This window comes from Grampus griseus (assembly GCF_964374135.1).
Source record: "Grampus griseus genome assembly, chromosome: 2".
Classification (NCBI taxonomy): Eukaryota; Metazoa; Chordata; class Mammalia; order Artiodactyla; family Delphinidae; genus Grampus; species Grampus griseus.
In genome coordinates this window covers 16,209,115-16,228,242 of record NC_139018.1, presented here as the reverse complement: position 1 = coordinate 16,228,242, position 19,128 = coordinate 16,209,115, and positions in this window count along the sequence as shown.

Here is a 19,128-nt window from a genome sequence, read left to right as displayed (position 1 = left end):
CCCTGGGCTAAGCACTGTGGATAAAATGTCAAGTGAGGATGGCTCTGACTTCCAAAAGATTACAGTTGAGTAAGGAAAGCATAGGGTGCTACTTGAGAACATACCAGAGGGTCCACATCAGATGGAGGTGGTGAGATGGGGGAGGGAGGGCCAGGAAGATCATACAGGAGACTCAGTTCGAAGTTTGCATGTGAATTAAGTGGATGAAGAAGATGTCAACAGAATGAACTCAGAAGTTGTGTCTCCTTGTCAAGAAAATCCTCATGAATTATCAAAAATTCATCAAACAGTATTGAATAAAAGAGATCTATCATCCAAAGTTCATAAACAAATGCAAGATTTAATCAAACTCAAAGTTTGTGTTATTAGAAGCAAAATTGGGGGAAAATGTAATACTTGATAAAGAAGACATCATAGAGAATGATGGCTGGGCTTTGGTTTAAATGATTCATGGACATAGTTAATCAAAAAAATAATTCTAGAAGAGAAGCAGTTACTTCTGTTGTTGGCTTGGTTTTGCAGGTGTGAGGGGGGTACTAGCAAAGGAAATTGAGAAATTTGTGGCAAAACAGAACAAAAAGTAGTTTAGGGAGCAATTCATAACTTCATCTTAAAATAAAACGTTTTAACTTTCTACTTGTCTAAAACATTGATTAGAGCTAAAGACCGAACAGTCACCAGTCCTTGTCTCTGACTCTTAATGTGCAGTTCAGGCTGGAGGGAAAGCTCAGAGAAGCCTGTGGTGTGGGCAGAATTTGTATGGCAGTGGTATCCTCCATCTCAAGAGAAGGTAAGGACTTAGCCACTTGAAATGTTGGGTGTCTCCCTCAACAGTTTTAAGATTGTCTGTGCCAAACAGTCCCTGAAGACACATTAGGGCATTTGGGGCCAGATATGGTGCTCCAGAACGAGCACTGTCTAATGCACAATCTAGTGAGAGACATGCATGCAAACAAGTGTAATACATTATGTAATTACTTAAACAGAGATGTATCTAGAGTGAGCTGGGGGATACAGGGACCTTGCACTTGACCAGTAGATGTTTAATGTCAATTTCAATGTTAAATAGGAGTTGGTTTAGAAAATACAACAAATGTACTAATGAATTCCCATTTCTTTCATTTTCCATAATTTGGGCTTTATAATTGTTTTTGTTTCCTATAACATTTGTAGAGGGCACTGCACTTCAAAATGTGTTCTGGGGGGTTCCCAAGGGTTCCTGAAACCTTCCAGCAATACCCACAGAGGGAATATAGGAGTGGGCAGCATTTCAGTAAAAGGAGCTCCACTTTTATAGGTCTTGTTTGTTCAGGTTTCAACGTTAGTATTTCATTTGAACAAATAGTTCCATGACCAAAAATTTAGGAATAAAAGTGTTAACAGCATAAATTATTATACATGTTCACTCTTAGCAATAATTAAGGGCTATGTTTTTAATATAGGAAATAAGAATGACAAATATCATCAGGTTTACATTTGCTTACAGTTGATCTATGGTGACTACCTAATACATATTTAAAAACTACGTAAGTCTTACAAAACCAAAATGATTTCTATGACCACAATGATTGATACAGATAGGTCTTAGAATGCCATAAAAAGAATTGGATTAATAGCAAGAAGGTATAATATATTTCAACAACATAGAAAAACAAAACAACTGTGGAGTACTTTTCTCCTTTTACAGGTTTCATAACAGAAGAAAAAATAAAATAAAAAATTGATAACTGTTGTCTTCTGAGCCCTGATCCATTAATACAGCTAGCTAAATATAAACATCAAATAGTTTAGGGTGGGGGGAAAGAAAACCCGCACTACATCTGTGAAGAAAAAAAAAAAAAAGAGGATGAGAGTTAGAACATTTCTCCATATTAAAATTTAATTTAAAAAGTGGATAGAGTTTAAAAAGTGCTTTAAAAATAGTTGCCAATAAATTAAGTTGTTAAATTTAACAATGACCCATACTACCTCACTCCTTCCCAGAATTGACATCCACTTTCCCTCTTTTGTGCCTCTGATTAATGCAACACTTATAATACATGGCAATACAGTGGGTGTACAGCACTGTAATGAGCTAAGGTGCCTAAATCTTGTAAAGATTCTATAACCAGCAGCTGGAAACTAAAATTAGGATGAAATCTTTTAAGTCCAAATAATGTTAACTTCCCCTAACATCTGTCAAAGACTCGGCCTTTAATCTTATGATTAGAAATGGGTATTGCCACATGAACAGAGTTTTCCTGGTTAACCCAGTCATTGTCATTGTTCAAGTGAATTTTATGGTGATTTTATGGTAGAATTTCAGTTAATTCTCTGAAGATTCTACCACACAAGGACAGAGGAGACACCTGAAAAGCAAGAATTTTTTTGTTTTGTTTGTCTTGTTTTGTGCTACTTTCTATTATCTCTGTGAGCTCTCTAAAGGAGAGAAGTAGTTCTGGCTTCTGCATGGAATGATCAAAATCTTTGCTCCGAAGGGGCCAGAGTCAGGGAAAGGTTCTTTGAGACCCAGTGGATTTTCTCTTGGAGATACATACCTTTCTTGAAAGCTTATCTTTTCACTTTATTATTTTTTTCCCCTCATTCTGCATCTCTTAAAAATCTGGAAGATTGGGCTTCCCTGGTGACGCAGTGGTTGAGAGTCTGCCTGCCGATGCAGGGGACACGAGTTCGTGCCCCGGTCCGGGAGGATCCCACATGCTGCGGGACCCATGAGCCATGGCCGCTGAGCCTGCGCGTCCGGAGCCTGTGCTCCACAACGGGAGAGGCCACAACAGTGAGAGGCCCGCGTACAGCAAAAACAAACAAACAAAAAAAATCTGGAAGATTGGTGAGGACCAATGAGATGGAGACACATTACAATTTTTTCCTAAGGGTGTGGGATTAAATACAAGATGCATAAATAAATATGGATTTCAGATAAACAAGGAACAATCTTTAGCATAAGTATGTCACATGCAATAAATATTGGAGACATATGATTGATCAATATGTATTATCCAGAGAAACAGAGCCAATAGAAGATAGATATGTGGAGATATATATTATATGAGTTTTATCATAAGGTATTGACTCAAGTGATTATCAAGTCTGAGAATTTCCATGATCTTTCACAAACTGCCGTCTTCAAGCTGGACACCCAGGAAAGCAGGTGGTGTAAATATGAAGACTTGAGAGCCAAGGAGCTGGTATAGATTCCAGCCTAGATCTTCAGGTCCAAGAACGAGGAGCACCAAGGGCAAGATTCATGTCCCTGCTCAAACAGTCAAGCAGAGAATGTGAATCCTTCCTTTCTCCACTCTTTATTCTATTCGGACCCTCAACAGACTGAATGATGCCCTCCCACATTGGGGAGGTCAACCTGTGTTACTTCATCTAACAACTTGAATGCTAATCTCTTCCAGAACCACCCAGAAATTATGTTTAACCAGACACCTGGCCATCCCATGATCCAATTAAGTTGACACATAAAATTAACTATCATACTGTACTAAAAACTTTATTTTTCTGAAACACTGATTTAACTGACTATCCTGTATTTTTTTAATTTTTGCTAAATCTGGTAGCCCTACTAGGCACATAGATATTAAAGTATGTTTGTGCATTTGGTGACATGAATTTCTAAAGTTCAATTACAGCATATCTCATTGCATTTCCATAGGAAATATTTTACTTTCTCTAAAATATTGGAGTGAATTTAAAGGTAAATTATAAATAATTTTAAATTATTGTTTGTTTTTCATATTACTCATACAATTTCTCCCTCTATTAGTTCAGAAAACAAGCAGTTTGATTCCACCTGACTTCTTTAGATGATATAACTTGGTATGATTGGGAATGAAACACTGACAATGATTCACTGAAATTATAACTAATATTTATAAATGGCTTCAAGATTTATAGATGGAAAATATTCCCCAAACCTCCAGTATTTTCATTATAATTTTTTCTATTTCTTTGTAAATATCATTATACCTTAACTCACAGAAAAAAAGATTATGCTCTCAAGCTGAGAGGCTGCAAAACTTTCTTTTTCCAATAAGAAATTCATTAATAAATCATTCATTAAACTTTAATAAATCTCTTTTCCAGAGGTACACTCTGCTCCATTGAGTATCAAAATCTTGTAACAGCTAATTACGAAATGTGAAGGTTACATATTCTCCAGCCCAATAACTTTAAGATGCTAAACAAAAGATCAAAAATTATTTTCAATAAAATTCAGTAAACCAAAAAGTGTAAATAGCATGGGTGAAGAAGCTTGGAATTGTCAATATGGCTTCTATATGAGAATTTACTTCTTTTGTAAGTAAACAAGAAAAATAATTTAGGCAAAACTAATTTTACTACCCTTCACTTTGATTTAAATGGTGGTGTTATAAACACAGATTAAAAAAATAGAATCTATTTAAGAAAATGTTGCATAAATTTGTAGGTTCTTAAATAATTTTGCTTATTTAAAAGTAAAATGTTTCAAATATGTAATGGTAAATATGTAAAATATCTATGTCCCCTATATTAACTGATCAAGAAAAATAGAAAAGAAAATTAGAATGTTTTTAACAATAAGTAATTGATAGGAGCAGGTAAATTTATTTATGAAAAATCTGGCTGAATTTTGCTAATTAAAGAACCAGAATTTAAAGATAAAATGTTTTGAGTTTGAACTTAGACTAGGCACAATATAACTGTATTTCTCTATAAATGAACCAGCACATTGAGTACAGCTTTCTGCCATGCTGATCCTAGCTCCACGAGAGAGGGCTAAGCTATACTTATCCAGTGGTGGGTCACACTTCAGAGGCTGCTGGATTTTATTTTTTTTTAACATCTTTATTGGAGTATAATTGCTTTATAATGGTGTGTAAGTTTCTGATGTATAACAAAGTGAGTCAGCTATATGTACACATATATCCCTATATCCCCTCCCTGTTGCATCTCCCTCCCACCCTCCCTATCCGACCCCACTACGTGGTCACAAAGCACCAAGCTGATCGCCCTGTGTTATGCAGCTGCTTTCAATTAGCTATTTTATATTTGGTAGTATATATTAGTCCATGCCACTCTCTCACTTTCTCCTAGCTTACCCTTCCCTCTCCCTGTGTCCTCAAGTCCACTCTCTACATCTGTGTTTTTATTCTTAACCTGCCCCTAGACTCTTCAGAACCTTTTTTTTTTTAAGATTCCATATATATGTGTTAGCATACAGTATTTGTTTTTCTCTCTCTGACTTACTTCACTCTCTATGACAGACTCTAAGTCCATCCACCTCACTACAGATAACTCAATTTCATTTCTTTTTATGGCTGAGTAATATTCCATTGTATATATGTGCCACATCTTCTTTATCTATTCATCTGTCAATGGACACTTAGGTTGCTTCTGTGCCCTGGCTATTGTAAATAGTGCTGCAGTGAACATTGTGGTACATGACTCTTTTTGAATTATGGTTTTCTCAGGATATATGCCCAGTAGTGGGATTGCTGGGTTGTATGGCAGTTCTATTTTTAGATTTTTAAGGAACCTCCATACTGTTCTCCATACTGACTGTATCAATTTACATTCCCACTAACAATGCAAGAGGGTTCCCTTTTCTACACACCCTCTCCAGCATTTATTGTTTATAGATTTTTTGTTGATCGCCAGTCTGACCAGGGTGAGGTAATACCTCATTGTGGTTTTAATTTGTATTTCTCTACTGATTAGTGATGTTGAGCATCCTTTCATGTGTTTGTTGGCAATCTGTATATCTTCTTTGGAGAAATGTCCATTTAGGTGTTCTGCCCATTTTTGGATTGGTTTGTTTGTTATTTTGATATTGAGCCACACGATCTGCTTGTGTATTTTGGAGATTAATCCTTTGTCAGTTGCAATGCTTGCAAATATTTTCTCCCATACTAAGGGTTGTCTTCTTGTCTTGTTTATGGTATCCTTTGCTGTGTAAAAGCTGTTAAGTTTCATTAGGTCCCATTTATTTATTTTTGTTTTTATTTCCATTTCTCTAGGAGGTGGGTCAAAAAGGATGTTACTGGAATTTATGTCATAGAGTGTTCTGCTTATGTTTTCCTCTAAGAGTTTTATAGTGTCTGGCCTTATATTTAGGTCTTTAATCCATTTTGGGTTTACTTTTCTATACGGTGTTAGGAAGTGTTCTAATTTCATTCTTTTTCATGTAGCTGTCCAGTTTTCCCAGCACCACTTATTGAAGAGGCTCTCTTTTCTCCATTGTATATTCTTGCCTCCTTTATCAAAGATAAGGTGACCATATGTATGTGGGTTTCTCTCTGGGCTTTCTACCCTATTCCACTGATCAATATTTGTGTTTCTGTGCCAGTACCATACTGTCTCGATTATTGTAGCTTTGTAGTATAGTCTGAAGTCAGTGAGTCTGATTCCTCCAGCTCTGTTTTTCTTTCTCAAGATTGCTTTGGCTATTCAGGGTCTTTTGTGTCTCCATACAAATTGTGAAAATTTTTGTTCTACTTCTGTGAAAAATGCCACTGGTAGTTTGATAGGGATTGTATTGAATCTGTAGATTGCTTTGGGTAGTATAGTCATTTTCACATTGTTGATTTTTCCAATCCAAGATCATGGTATATCTCTCCATCTGTTTGTATCATATCTAACTTCTTTCATCAGTGTTTTCTAGTTTTCTGCATAAAGTTCTTTTGTCTCCTTAGGTAGGTTTATTCCTAAGTATTTTATTATTTTTGTTGCAGTGGTAAATGGGAGTGTTTCCTTAATTTCACTTTCAGATTTTTCATCATTAGTGTATAGGAATGCAAGAGATTTCTGTGCATTAATTTTGTATCCTGCTACTTTACCAATTTCATTGATTAGTTCTGGTAGTTTTCTGGTAGCATCTTTAGGATTCTCTATGTATAGTATCATGTCATCTGCAAACAGTGACAGTTTTACTTCTTCTTTTCTGATTTGGATTCCTTTTATTTCTTTTTCTTCTCTGATTGCTGGGGCTAGAACTTCCAAAACTACGTTGAATAATAGTGGTGAGAGTGGGCAACCTTTTCTTGTTCCTGATCTTAGTGGAAATGCTTTCAGTTTTTCACCATTGAGAATGATGTTGTTGGTTTGTCATATATGACCTTTATTAGCTTGAGATAAGTTCTCTCCATGCCTACTTTCTGGAGGGTTTTTAACATAAATGGGTGTTGAATTTTGTCAAAATCTCTTTCTGCATATATTGAGATCATCATATGCTTTTTATCCTTCAATTTGTTAATATGATTTATCACATTGATTGATTTGTGTGTACTGAAGAATCCTTGCATTCCTGGGATAAACCTCACTTGATCATGGTGTATGATCCTTTTAATGTGCTGTTGGATTCTGTTTGATAGTATTTTGTTCAGGTTTTTGCATCTATGTTCATCAATGATGTTGGCCTCTAGTTTTCTTTCTTTGTAACATCTCTCTCTGGTTTTGGTATCAGGGTGAAGGTGGTCTCGTAGAATGAGTTTGGGAGTGTTCCCGCCTGTGCTATATTTTGGAAGAGTTTAAGAAGGATAGGTGTTAACTCTTCTCTAAATGTTTGATAGAATTCACCTGTGAAGCCATCTGGCCCTGGGCTTTTGTTTGTTGGAAGATTTTTAATCACCGTTTCAACTTCAGTGCTTGTGATTGGTCTGTTTATATTTTCTATTTCTTCCTGGTTCAGTTTCAGAATGTTGTGCTTTTCTAAATATTTATCCATTTCTTGCATATTGTCCATTTTATTGGCATATAGTTGCTTGTAGTAATCTCTCATGATACTTTTTTTTTTTCTGCAGTGTCAGTTGTTACTTCTCCTTTTTCATTTCTAATTCTAGTGATTTGAGTCTTCTCCCTTTTTTTATTTAGGAGTCTGGTTAATTCTTTATCTATTTTGTTTATCTTCACAAAGAACCAGCTTTTAGTTTCATTGATCTTGGCTATGCTTCCTTTATTTCTTCTTCATTTATTTCTGATCTGATCTTTATGTTTTCTTTCCTTCTGCATACTTTGGGCGTTTTTTGTTCTTCTTTCTTCAATTGCTTTAGGTGTAAGGTTAGGCAGTTTATTTGAGATTTTTCTTGTTTCTTGAGGTAGGATTGTATTGCTATAAACTTCCCTCTTAGAACTGCTTTTGTTGCATCCCATACGTTTTGGGTCATCATGTTTTCATTGTCATTTGTTTCTAGATATTTTTTGATATCCCTTTGATTTCTTCAGTGATCTCTTAGTTATTTATTAGTGTATTGTTTAGCCTCCATGTGTTTGTATTTTTTACAGTTATTTTTCTGTAATTATATCTAGTCTTATAGTTCTGTGGTTGGAAAAGATACTTGATAAAATTTCCATTTCCTTAAATTTTCCAAGGCTTGATTTGTGACCCCATATACGATCTATCCTGGAGAATGTTCCATGAACAGTTGAGAAGGAAGTGTATTCTGTTGTTTTCAGACGGAATGTCCTATAAATATCAATTAAGTCCATCTTGTTTAATGTGTCATTTAAAGCTTGTGTTTCATCATTTATTTTCATTTTGGCTGACCTGTCCATTTGTGAAAGTGGGGTGTTAAGGTCCCTTATCATTATTGTGTTACTGTCAATTTCCTCTTTTATGGCTGTTAGCATTTGCCTTATGTATTGAAGTGCTCCTATGTTGGGTGCATAAATATTTACAGTTGTTATATCTTCTTCTTGTATTGATCCCTTGATCATTATGTAGTGTCCTTCTTTGTCTCTTGTAATAGTCTTTATTTTAAAGTCTACTTTGTCTGATATGGGAATTGCTACTCCAGCTTTCTTTTGATTTCAATTTGCATGTAATATCTTTTTCCATCCCCTCACTTTCAGTCTGTATGTGTCCCTAGGTCTGAAGTGGATCTCTTATAGACAGCATATATACAGGTCTTGTTTTTGTATCCATTTAACCAATCTATGTCTTTTGGTTGGAGCATTTAATCCATTTACATTTAAGGTAATTATCGATATGTATGTCTCTATTCCCATCTTCTTAATTGTTTTGGGTTTGTTTTTGTAGGTGTTCTCCTTCTCTTGTGTTTCCTGCCTAGAGGAGTTCCTTTAGCATTTGTTGCAAAGCTGGTTTTGTGATGCTGAATTCTCTTAGCTTTTGCTTGTCTGTAAAGGTTTTAATTTCTCCATCAAATCTGAATGAGATCCTTGCTGGCTAGAGTAATCTTGGTTGTAGGTTTTTTCCTTTCATCACTTTAAATATCTCCTGCCACACCCTTCTGGCTTGCACGGTTTCTGCTGAAAGATCAGCTCTTAACCTTATGAGGATTCCCTTGTATGTTATTTGTTGCTTTTCCCTTGTTGCTTTTAATATTTTTTCTTTGTATTTAGTTTTTGATAGTTGATTAATATGTGTCTTGGCATGTTTCTCCTTAGATTTATCCTATATGGGACTCTCTGCACTTCCTGAACTTGATTGACTATTTCCTTTCCCATACTAGGGAAGTTTTCAACTATAATCTCTTCAAATATTTTCTCAGTCCCTATCTTTTTCTCTTCTTCTTCTGGGACTCCTATAATTTGAAAACATTTACTGTTGTCCCAGAGGTCTCTGAGACTGTCCTCAACTCTTTTCATTCTTTTTTTCTTTATTCTGCTCTGCGGTAGTTATTTCCACTATTTTATCTTCCAGGTCATGTATCTGTTTTTCTGCCTATTTATTCTGCTATTGATTCCTTCTAGAGAATTTTTAGTTTCATTTATTGTGTTGTTCATCATTGTTTGTTTGCTCTTTAGTTCTTCTAGTTCCTTTTAAACATTTCTTGTATTTTCTCCATTCTATTTCCAAGATTTTGGATCATCTTTACTATCATTACTCTGAATTCTTTTTCAGGTAGATTGCCTATTTCCTCTTCATTTGTTTATTCTGGTGGGTTTTTACCTTGCTCCTTCATCTGCTGTGCATTTCTCTGTCTTCTCATTTTGCTTAAATTATTGTGTTTGGGGTCTCCTTTTCACAGGCTTCAGGTTCGTAGTTCCTGTTGTTTTTGGTGTCTGCCCCAAAGGTTGGTAAGTTTGGTAAGGTTGGTTCAGTGGGTTGTATAGGCTTCCTGGTGGAGGCAACTGGTGCCTGTGTTCTGGTTGATGAGGCTGGATTTTGCCTTTCTGGTGGGCAGGACCACGTCTGGTAGTGTGTTTTGGGATGTCTGTGAACTTACGATTTTAGGCAGCCTCTCTGCTAATGAGTGGGCTTGTGCTCCTATCTTGCTAATTGTTTGGCCTGGGGTGTCCAGCACTGGAGCTTGCTGGTTGTTGACTGGAGCTGGCTCTTAGTGTTGAGACGGAGATCTCTGGGAGTGCTCTCACTGATTGATATTACAAGTATCTGGGAGGTCTCTGGTGGACCAATGTCCTGAACTTGTCTCTCCCACCTCCGAGGCTCAGGCCTGAAACCCGGCCGGAGCACCAAGACCCTTTCAGCCACACAGCTCAGAAGAAAAGGTAGAAAAGGAAAAAAAGAAAGAAAGAAAAATAAATAAAGTTATTTAAAAAATTATTATAATAAAAAAGTAAAAAATAATTTTAAAAAAGAAGAGAGCAACCAAACCAATAAATAAATCCACCAATGATAACAAATGCTAAAAACTATACTAAGAAATAAAAAAACAGACAGAACGCTGGGACAAGTGTTAAAAGTAAGCCTATACAGACAAAATCAGACAATGAATCATACACATACATGCTCACAAAAAGAGAAAAAGGAAAAAATACATTTAAAAAATGAAGAGAGCAACCAAATCAATAAACAAATCTACCAATGATAATAAGCTCTTAACACTAAACTAAGATAAACATAAAACTAGAAACAAATTAGATGCATAAAGAAAACCCCAAGTCTATAGTTGCTCCCAAAGTCTACCACCTCAGTTTTTGGATGATTCATTGTCTATTCAGGTATTCCACAGATGAAGGGTACATCAAGTTGAGAGTGGGGATTTAATCCACTGCTCCTGAGGCTCACAGAAAAATTTCACTTTGTCTTCTTTGTTCACACAGTTCCTGGGCTTCAGCTTTGGATTTGGCCCCTCCTCTGCACATAGGTCGCTCTCTGGTGTCTGTTCTTCACCCAGACATGAGGGGATTAAAGGAGTGGCTGATTTGGGGGCTCTGGTTCACTCAGGCCCGGGGGAGGGAGGGGTACAGAATGTGGGGCAAGCCCACAGCGGCAGAGGCCAGCGTGACATTGCAACAGCCTGAGGAGTGCCGTGTGGTCTCCCAGGGAATTTGTCCCTGGATCACGGGACCCTGGCAGTGGCGGGCTGCACAGCCTCCGAGGGGGTGTGGATAGTGACCTGTTCTTGCACACAGGATTCTTGGTGGCTGCAGCAGCAGCGTTAGTGTTTCATGCCTGTCTCTTGTGTCCACGCTGATAGCCATGGCTCATGCCATCTCTGGAGCTTGTTTAGGCAGTGTTCTGGATCCCCTCTCCTCGTGCACCCCGAAACAATGGTCTCTTGGGTCTTAGGCAGGTCCAGACTTTTCCCCAGACTCCCTCCTTTTTAGCTGTGGTGCACTAACCCCCTTCAGGCTGTGTTCACGCAGCCAACCCCAGTCCTCTCCCTGGGATCTGACCTCCAAATCTGGAGTCTCAGCTCCCAGCCCCCACCTGCCCCAGTGAATGAGCAGACAAGCCTCTCAGGCTGGTGAGTGCTGGTTGGCACCAATCCTCTGTGCGGGAATCTCTCTGTTTTGCCCTCTGCACCCCTGTTGTTGCACTCTCCTCTGTAGCTCCAAAGCTCCTCTCCTGCCCAACCCCCGTTCCCACCAGTGAAGGGGCTCTCTAGTGTGTGGAAACTTTTCCTCCTTCACAGCTCCCTCCCTGAGGTACAGGTTCCATCCCTATTCTTTTGTCTCTATTTTTCCTTTTTCTTTTGCCTTACCTAGGTATGTGGGGAATTTCTTGCATTCTGGGAAGTCTGAGGTCTTCTGCCAGCGTTCAGTAGGTGTTCTCTAGGAGTTGTTCCACATGTACATGTATTTTTGATGTATTTGTGGGGGGGAAGGTGATCTCCACATCTTACTCCTCTGCCATCTTGAGAAACTATTATTCAGCCTGCTGGATTCTTACTGACACAATACACACACAACCATTGGAGCCAAGAATACTCTGGAGGCAGGCAGAGTACGAATGACAGGGAAGAGCCATCAGTATCCTAACCACAGCAAATTAATGGAAAATAAACCCAGGTAGAAGGAATGAACTCTTTCCTATTACAACCAGAATGTATCACTTTGTCTCATTGTTGTTTTGTGGTGGAAATCATCACCTTGGAGCCATCACATTGTCCCATTACCTCAGCTCTTAGAAGGTGGCATGCAGAAATGTCCAAAACTACTTGAGAAAGTAAACTGAGTGTAATTGGCATAGGAGGAGTGGATACATGTCAGCTGGCTAGTGCAGGGTTTGAGGCAGGAACCCAGTTATATATTTATTTAAAATGGTTCTCACTCTTTTAAATTCTCTCTTCCTCCTAATGTTCTTTTAAGTAAGCTGCACTCTCTGTGTTATACAAAATAAAAATGGTAAGATGGCTGAGCAAACACTTTAGCTACTGAAATCAATGTTAAAAGTTCATTTAAAATGTATTTGGTATTTTGAAATGCATATAGTATTATGACATATATCTAAATTGTATTTTCAATTTTCCAAAACTACAAAGTGACCTAACAGAGGTCAATACACTTTTCCTCTTTGAATAAAATTGTACTGATAAGTTTTAATAAAGTTTTTCCTTGTTCTTTATTTCTCTTCTTGTAGATTCTTTAGAAATAAATAATAAAAATAGAATTATTTGAGGTTTGGCTAAAGTGTCTCCTTTTTTTCCTGATTAAAATGTAAAATTGGGGGCTTCCCTGGTGGCGCAGTGGTTGAGAGTCCGCCTGCCGATGCAGGGGACACAGGTTCGTGCCCCGGTCTGGGAAGATCCCACATGCCGTGGAGCGGCTGGGCCCGTGAGCCATGGCCGCTGAACCCGTGCGTCCGGAGCCTGTGCTCCGCAACGGGAGAGGCCACAACAGTGAGAGGCCCGCGTACCGCAAAAAAAAATAAATAAATAAAATTGTCCATATACATAATTTAAGGCATTGTGAAATGTAGCTTTCTTAAAGCTGAAAAGATAAAGATCAAAATAATTCAGTGTAAACATGTAAAAATTATAATGTCAATTATAGCCAACAATACTGTATTGTATACTTAGAATTTGCTAAGAAAGTAGTCTTACATTAAGTGTTCTTATCACAAAATAATAATAATAATAATGATAATAATAATAATAATGTTGGGAGGAAACTTAAGGAGGTGATGGATACGTTTATGGCCTTGATGGTGGTGTTGCTTTCATAGGTATATACTTATTCCCAAACTCACTGAATTATATACATTAAATATGTACAGCATTTTACATGTCAATTATACCTCAATAATGTGGTTTAAAAAAATAATGTCGATTACCACTTAAATCTGTATTATTATTTTATTATTGATATTAACTTACTAAAAAATGCCTTTCAAAATAAATAACCATGATTTGAGGTAAACCATTGTTACACTCAGAGGTGTAATACAGTACACTATAAACAGGAGTGCTAAGCAATTGCAAATACATTAAGAAAAGACAAGGGGAGTGTCAGAGTAAAATGACAGCGATCTTCCAAGAGGAATATGAATTCGAGGGTAAAATACCTTGAGAAGATCTTGCCTCATGCCTACAAGGTAGATTGATTAAGCAGAGAGTTCAAGTGAACTCAGAGAGATCTTTTGGAGATACCGTGTATTTTGAAAGAGATAAGAGAGTTACAGTATAAGTGGCTTAGAAGGAGAAGGCTTGAATCACAACTTGCTAGAAGAGACTGAAAGACATCTAAACCTGATTTTCATTCTCAGATGTTCCCTCCACCTTAGATTAATTCCTAATCCACATTTTTATACTTGGCTTATCCTGATGACCCCGCACAAATTCTTTTGTTTCCATGAAGCCTTTCACTCTATGTATTGCCAGATAGAGTCAACTATTTTTCCTCAGAACAACTTACTTATTCTGTATTTTAACCTATGGCATTGGTGTTCATGTTTTACTCATCTTTCTTTAAACTGTGGTCCTATTTCACAATACCCTGTGTGCAGTACAGGCTAAAATGGTAAACCGTTGGTATCCATGAATTTTAAATTTGTTATTTAATTTATTTATAAATTATCCCAAAAGATTATGGTTCATAATAATGTGCTGTTTTGATGGGGTCCCAAAGATGATATGTGATGAGTTTACTTAGCCGATGAATGACCATAGACAACTATACACGGCCATGCTCAATATTATTGTGCTAATTCAGTCTTCATGCTATACTAGCTAATAGCATTTAGATATATTCTCATGCAGCTTACAGGAAATTATAAAAATTGACAAATTACTCAAGGTCCCCAGGATGTATCCTTTACAAAAGTTCATAGCCTTCAGTAAAGACACTTAGTGTTGAATTGATTGGGTATTTATTAAGTGGACTCAAAACCAATACTGAAAATAACTGATTCTGAATGAAATTTAAGGTGCATACTTGGAGTTATCACAAAACATACATTAGGTAATCTTTGCTAATATTTCCCCCTGAAGATGAAAAAAAAACATTATTTGTTGGATCTAAAAGGATATATACATTTCAATGTATCTTTAGTTAAGTCTGTTCAGATTGTCTGTGTACCATTTTTTGATATATCATTGAACCAGGATTCAAAACCACTTGATTTCAATGTATAATTCAACCATAATAATGATCAAATACTTTAAAAAATTTCCTCGGTGCATCCAGGAAAGTTAACACATTGGCTTTAATATGAAGATCTAATTAAATTCAATAAAATTTGAGGACCTGTTGAATGAAGTATGTTGAACAATATATTATGTCAAATTAAAAAAAAACTACATGAATGAATGAGGCACAATCCTTTTATCAGGGGTTTGACAATTTAGCAAGGGGAAATAAGGTAAGCACAAAAAGAAATAACCAAAATAAAATATTTTAAACAGTAAGTATCCTAAGAAGTATATAAAAAAATTAAGTCCGTTTTCAAGGAGAGCTTGGGGGAAAAGTTTTAGAAAAGAAGGTAGATTTGAAAGACGAGTAAAACTGTGACTGGTACTGAGGGAAAGACAGAAGCAAAGGCAGAGAGGCGGGGGGGGGGGGGGACAAACCAAAAAAGAGGAAGAAAGTCTTGCTTGATTTGGCCAAGTGAGCGCTTAGTTGGGCAATTGCTCCTGGTTCCTTCCCCACCATCTCCCTGGTGAAGATGGGACCACACTAAGTTTCATTCAATGATGCTCTAAAGCACCAATCTTTTCTAAACCCCAGTCAAAACTTGCTCCAAGGATCTGACATGAACCATGTACTTCTTACAGATAAGCAAGTCAGTATCTTCCCTCTCTCACTGAATATTTTCATTTTATTGCCAACTGTGTAGAGAAAGTTTTAGTTAGCTATTAAAGACCTTTGGATATTACCAAGCAAGTGAAACTGGAGACAGCTTCCAGGCAGGAGCAGTTTCCCCTGAGGATATCTGAAGTTACAAAATTCCATCGTGTTGGTAAGTGCCCCATTTGTTTCTAATTCAGTGAAACAAGGGATGGAAAGGGAAGGGCTTAACACACAGAGTTATCAAATGAAAAAGACAAACTCACTGTGTGTGTGAAAAGAAATTATGGCAACAAATTTTTCTCTTTTTTGACTGACCTTGAGAAGAAAAGTCCCCAAATAGTATATTCCCAAATGAAAAATCAGTACAGTTTCTTCTTCAGACATGCCACATAGGCTGTACCCCAAGTGGACATTTTAGGGGCACACCTACTTCTGTAGTTCAGTGGGGTCTACATCCCAGCAGTTAGATCTGATTACTCACTGATAGTGGATATGGGAATACATCCTACCAGTCTCTGTCACAGCAAAGCTGTAGGTATTTACCAGAGACACATTCCCCATGAAATGAAAGCAATTTATTTAAAAAATAGATATTGAAGAAGCTTCATTATTTAGAGAACATCATGTTTTTTGGAATCACTTGAAATGTTTTGTTTTGTTTTTAACATCTTTATTGGAGTATAATTGCTTTACGATCATGTGTTAGTTTCTGCTTTATAACAAAGTTCTTAAAATGTTTTTAAGATCAATTTAAAGTCATTGCAATGTCTCAACGTTACTCACTATCTGGTCATAAAATGATTTTTTCAAAATTTAAAATTGAATTTCAATATCATCTTTAAATTGGTTAGGAAGAGCCATCAGTGTAAAATATGGTCTTTCAAGTTAGAAAGATCTGAGTCTTGCTACTCAATATGTGACTTTGGATAAATTTAATAACCTCACTGAGCCTCAGTTTTGTCCTCTACAGGTTGGAGGAAAAAATAGCTACAACATAGGCTCATGATTATTATCAAATTATGTAATTTAAAATGTTAACACTTAATTATTAATTATAGTATTTATTATTAAGGAGACATTTCAAATATACTTTATATGTTATATCAAGGAGATAATACAATTATTTTGCAAGAAACTGAAAGTATCAGCTTACCATATTCAGCAAGTACAAATTATGCTGTTTTTACAGCTAACTGTTGCAATATATCATTACAAATATTCAAGTAAATGTCTTAGATGCTCTAAATTTCCATTTGTAGCCCATCTCTGGAGGTCCCCATCCTCATACACTACTGAAGTTGAAAAAAAACTTTCAGATGAAAGAGGTTTTATACTGGCTCAGAGGATGGATGGATGGCTTTTCAAAAGCACACCAAAGATTGGTTTTCTGTATGCCAGCCTCTGAGTACTAGGTTTAACTGTAAAGCTGCACAGTTCAAAGATAATTAAAAGTTATATCCTTTTCACCAATTTCCAAGTTGGAAAACATACATGGCAATACTTAGTAATACCACCCATGGCAAAGGTTTTCTAAAAAGTAGATACAGAAAGCCAGCTGGATTTCATAGGTCAGAACAAAGTTTTGATGTTATAAAGTACACTGATATTTGTCTTTAATTCAGCAAGAGGGGAAACTTCTCTTGAGAGAGAGAGCAATAGAGAGAAAGACAATCAGGTGATAGGAAATCAGGGTCAGAAAAAAACAAGTGCAAAAAAGAAAGTGACAAGAATTTCCTGAGGTATCAAAATTTGGGATTTTGTTTTCAAAGTCAGTTAATATAATTCCCAGGAATGAAGCTGAGTTACATCATTCATTCACTCATTCATCCATCCATCCACCCATTCATTCTTGCCACCAGTAAATGACCAATGCCTTTTTTATGACAGACACTTTACTAGTCCTTGAGAATACAGGGTAACTAAGAGAAGATTCCAGCATTGGATGAGAGCACATGAGACCACATGACCAAGTGAGCCAGCAGAAGAATGCACATTGAGTTTGTGAGTTCATGGTAGAGTGACATATGGTTGGAGGAGCCAGAAGTTTTAAATCAGTTCACATAAAAGCCCAGGGTTAACATCTAATCTCCTTCCATATTACATAGCTATTTACTTTACAAGCCATGACCACCATCCCATCTAATCCATGAATGATGGGTCCTTAGAGTGCTTTCTAACCTGTTGTTCATGGAATCATAATAGTTCAGAGGATAGGGTTTCCACAGCTTCCCTTGCATGATGAGTTCAAGGAATAATAAATTTCAAAGTCAAGAAGTAGATCTTGATATAAATCTTCATTAGGCATTCTTTGCTTTACATGAACTTGTGAACATATGAATAATTCATTTGCCTAAGGATACATAAGTCACAATTCATTATTTTCTTGAACACAACAATACTAGTCCACTTTCTTGCCAGGATTAAGGGGAATCAAACAGCAGGCACTACAGGTACTGTTAGTCTTGCCTATGGATATTTCACCGTTAAGCCCCATTTCTCCTGGAGATCCTAAATATGCAAATCTGCTAACTCTCTAGGAGTTCACCTGGACACCTTAGAGCAGTGCCTGCAAGGTGTAGAGCCTGTCAACCATAAGCCTTCAGATTGAAGAGAATGTGCTCTTTTGAATCATTTCTGTGATTGTATTACCATATAATATCTTTTTATTAGCACTTGAATCTGATTTTTTCAAGCAGCATTATTCATTAATTCAATGGATATATATTGAATGTAAATAGTCTCCTTCCTCATGAACCTTATGGTCTAGAATAGAGATATTAATCAAAGATTCACATAAATACATGTAAATTTACAATTATGGTTAGTGTTTCAACAGGAGAGTAGTAAATTATGTTAAGAGAAGGTATGGTATAACAGGGATGAATTCATTAGTGCAGGATCTCTTGGAAGGTTTCTGAGGGAAGTGACGTAAGAAGGGTACATAAGACTTAATAAGGGGAATAGAGAACAGGGATGAGTATGGCAATCAGTGAGGCCAGTACATATGACATCCCTATAGGTTGAGAGAGGAAGGCACAATCATGAGACCTAAAGAAAGTCATTGTTTCTTAGGTGCAGAGATTTTGTAGCCCCTACACTGTGTAGGTGTTGGAAAAGGAAAGGCAAAATGATCAGGTTTGCATTTTAATGAAGCTATCTAGCTTCAGTGCAAAAAAGAATTTGAGTGATGTGGTACGAGTTTTAATACAGAAAAAAAAATTAGGAGGTTATTGAAATAGTTCAGGTAAGTGATAATGGTAACATGGACTAATTTTGTGATATGAAACAATAACAACAGCTATAATAATAATTAGAGCAAACTTATATTGAACATTTACTTTGTGGCAGGGAGAAAAATGAGGTGTTTCAAGAGTTGTTCTTTTTCTTTTAGAAGATAAGATTGACAGATTACTGATAGATTGCAAATGGGTGGTTAAGGAGAGGAAGGTGTTCAGAATACAAGCAAGCATCTGATTTGTAGACCTGTAGAATGAAGATGCCATTTATTGAACTAGGAACTAGTATGATTGGTCTCTGTCCATCTACATCATCATAATCTTTACCATCAGAAAAAATTATGCTTTTAAAAAAGCTCACAGAATGATCCAGTGATTTGTTAATCTATTAACATCAAAGCCTCACTCTGTTTTGTGAACTCAAAGAGTGACTGGAAATGATATGAGGTGGAATTTCTGGGTAGCTGTTATT